Source organism: Salvia miltiorrhiza, chromosome 6 (genome assembly GCF_028751815.1).
Source record: "Salvia miltiorrhiza cultivar Shanhuang (shh) chromosome 6, IMPLAD_Smil_shh, whole genome shotgun sequence".
NCBI classification, from domain to species: Eukaryota; Viridiplantae; Streptophyta; class Magnoliopsida; order Lamiales; family Lamiaceae; genus Salvia; species Salvia miltiorrhiza.
Genome location: NC_080392.1, coordinates 15,567,701 through 15,571,575, shown reverse-complemented (window position 1 = coordinate 15,571,575; position 3,875 = coordinate 15,567,701). Strand labels below are relative to the sequence as shown.

The following is a 3,875-nucleotide window of genomic DNA, read 5'->3' as shown; positions in this document are numbered from 1 at the left end:
CCCGGCGCTGAGATTTAATGATACATTTTACGGCCCACTTTTCACTTTATTCATGCGGTAAATGAATTAGAATAGTCAAAATAGATACATTTTATTTTACCGTCTGTATTTGTGAGAATAGATCTAGGGTTTTTATTGTGGTGATCTATATTTGTGGGATTGTATTCGATTTCTTGAAGGATAGCGCACCCTGGTGAACAACTGGTGAAAGAAGGTGTTTTACCCAAAAAAAGGCGAGTTTTTTTTGATTTTTTTCGTGCCGATTTCAGACGATTTATGATCCATTTATTAAGTTCTTTATAGTTTATATGGTTGTTCAACACGATTTGGTGATTTAAAATTTTGATTTGGGGAATTTTAGTTTGTGATTTGGTGTTTTCAGTTTTCGTTTTGGTTTTTTTTTTCCCCCGATTTGGTGAATGCACTTTTCAACATCACAGTGGTCTGTTTACACTACAAATTATTATGAGAAATTTACATGAAGGTATCTAATGGGGTAAGTAAGCATTACACGAAAAGGAGAAGAAGAAATAAACTGATTTGCTGCACAGTAAAGGAAATAGAAGCTTATATTAATTTTTGGTGCTATAGCTTTTTGAAACTTACTAAACGTAGTGAATAATTTCATTGGTTTGTTTTATTGTTTTTTTAATATTTAGGACTCTCTAGGTGGAGATGAGATTAGACATGGGGTGATGACTGATGAGGACATGGGGACGACCCAAGTTGTTGGGAATAACTAGTGTTTTTATCAATTCTTTAGTAACTAACGAATTTAATCAATATTCTATTAAATGATGGATCATTATATTTAGGATCATTTTCCAGAGGATGTGGAGCTTACTAATGACAAAGATAATGGAGCTGTGGAGAAGGTAATTAAAATTGTATAAGAATTTATGAGTTCTTATGATGACATACATAAGTTATTCATTTTATTTTAACAGTAGTGCAACAACGGATTGGTTTTATTCATTAAGTTAAAATTATTATGCATTAGCATTTGGTTTTAGTGCATCTGATTTTGTTCACAAACATATCCTACAAAGTAGTTAATCTAGGTTGAATCTTTAATCACTAGGCTAGGGAGTTGTTTGATTATTAAATGTGAACTTGGTCTTGTGAAATTATTTGCAGATTGATTTTAATTATGAAATCTGGTATGGCCTATTTACTGTATTTATTTAGTTCTTCTAAATATTAAATATATTCATCTGTTAAGGATTCTTATGCATTCTGATATGTTTTTAGTGTATCTGAATGTGTTCGTGATCATAAAGTAAATCACATTTAATGTAGGTTGAATCTTGCAACACTTGGACATGGGCTATTTGATTATTAAATGTGAACTTGTTCTTGTGCATTTATTTGCAGTTAGATTTTAATGAGGTTGTGAGCAGGGCAGAGGGCGGCAACGGCAGTGACTGTCGTACGTTCCGATGAGAGAGCGAGGGAGGTGGTGGTTGTGGCAAGGTGTTAACGAGAGGGTTATTGGTGGTGAGAGAGTCGGCGAGAGCGGGAGGTCCTGCTAGCTGCCGATTGTTCGGCGAGGGAGGTCGGCCCAACGGTTATTCCTGCTATGGGTCGTTGGCCAAGAAATTGGGGGCAATGAGCGGGAGTTGGCCGTGGTGAACTTGTCTTTTCATTCTTGATTATTGGCTTGTTTTGATTGTTGATTGTTAGTGTTGTGCTGATTCTCGTGGCATGGTGTGAACATAGCAAGGACAATCCATTGGGGATACCGGTCTTCAAACGAGGCACTTCAAAGCCCAACTGGTCGACCCGCAGGTTTGGGAGGAAGATGAGCACCAACAGTGCTTGAGATTGTTGCAAGGGAAGGGAACTGAAGTTATTGTTTTAAGGAGTGGAGATGTGAACCATTTTCTGCTCCTCATCTTCTTCAATATAGAATTTCGTTTTCTGTATATAATTCTTTCTTTTTTATTATTCCTTAAGTAATTTGATGTATTCATCCTATGAGCAAAAACAGCCGCTACTGGAGCTAGTTGCTTTTCGTTCTCTTCTTATGCTATTTATGAGCTAAGAGTTTGGCAGCTATTTGAGCTAGGAGTTCCTGCCGCTCATGTATGAACGAAAAAGGAGTCCATTGGTTTCCTATTTGTTACTTCACTATTGTTCTGTTGTTCATTAATCGCAATTCATAACTGTAATCACACGCATAAATACATTAATATATAAATTTATTTATATTCACTAAATAGTACTCCCTCCGTCCGCCAAGATTATGGCAATTTGCTTGAGCACGAGATTTAATAAAATTTGTGATGATTTTGATGTAGTGGAGAAAGGGTCCCACCACTTTATGAGATGAGTGGTTGAGATTGAATTTTGAGTGGTTTTTTTGTAAATAAAGAATGTTAGTAAGGATAAAATATTAAGGAGGATGGTGGGACCATTGCCATAAAAGGAAAGTGACATAATCTTGGCGGACGCCCGATATAGTAATTGTGACATAATCTTGGCGGACGGAGGGAGTATGTTTTATTCTTATGAATATATGTGTTATTCATTAACTGTCGGCAAATCTTTATAGTTTAGAACTAATTCTGCGCAACTTAGTTCTATTGTATTTGAATTCATTAATATATAAATTTATTTATGTTATTTGTTATTCATTAGACATTTGGATAAGTGTGCAATGACTTACGACTATGCCAATTTGGAACATAATTAATTTTTTTTTCAATAATTTTATCATGTGTTCCACTTTTAAGCTCTGGACAAATAAAGTTTGGAACATTGTTGTTGGATTTGATGAACAATAAAGGATTGAAAATGAATATCATATGAATTACTACTGAATAACGTATTACTAAATTGGAATCAGAATAACTACAATGTAAACCTATTAAGAATGCATAATATTATTTAAAAGCAACCATTAACCCAATTGACCCACTAAATATATTTTGAATGTCGACTCTCTTTACCAGTGCTTTGTAATAATAGCGTATGATTCTGATGAATAAGTGAGCAAAGACTTTTGACAATAATGAATTTCAAATAGTGGTTTTGAAATTTATAGTTTTTATGATTTATTTTATCAGGCGTTCAATTTATAACTCAAAATTGAAAAATTCTAGAATACTATCGCGAAATATGTTGAATATTGATTGAGTGAAAATGAATATTATATGAACAGCTAATGAACAACATATATGCATATTTTATTAGAGCAGGATTTTGAATAAAAATCTTATCCAATTAAAAATAATAATAACTTGTGGTATTTCACGAAACCAACACCTAAACTACAAAGCTGAAATCGTAAACTATACCTAGTAGAGATGATCGGAAAGAGCAAAGTAAACGATCGGAAAACTTAATACGAGAGAGAAAATAGCTGTTGTATTAAAAAATAAGAGGTAGCGTAATTACAATGCACGAGTGCGGGGCCTATTTATAAACTACATCGAGGGGCAAAATGGTAAATTCGTCTGCAACACATGCGCCTTGCATGATCGAAGGATAGGATAGTAATTTCGTCTTTACGCGGGGGTTATTCCGCGTTTTCTGGTGACTTCTCTGCCGAGGGTGACTTCTCTGGTGAGGGTGACTTCTCTGGTGAGGGTGGATTCTCTGGCCAACATGACTCTTCTGGTGAAGATGATTCTTTTGACGAGTGTATTTCTTCTGCCATACTCGTCCCGCTGGTGAGGTCAATTCCTCTGGTTCTATCCTTTCCCTGCTCTGCACATATTACTCCTCATCAACCACTCCCCCCTCTAGTTTGGTTGAACTGGGTATTCTTCGTGTTCAACCAGCGAAGCATTGTTAAGGCTCGTACCGTGCTGTTTTCCTTGGTCCCTGCAAATCATGAAGACACGAGAATTCTATTTTTGTAAAAAGATAAA

General features: G+C 35.3%; 1 long non-coding RNA gene across 1 annotated transcript; it reads left to right on the top strand.

The window, feature by feature from the left end:
- The first annotated feature begins 239 nt into the window (after positions 1 to 239).
- LOC130990153 (uncharacterized) lies at positions 240 to 2,125 on the top strand. The gene is made up of 2 exons (XR_009090854.1): positions 240 to 875; positions 1,375 to 2,125. It is a non-coding gene; the product is annotated as an uncharacterized LOC130990153 (long non-coding RNA).
- Positions 2,126 to 3,875: the final 1,750 nt, after the last annotated feature.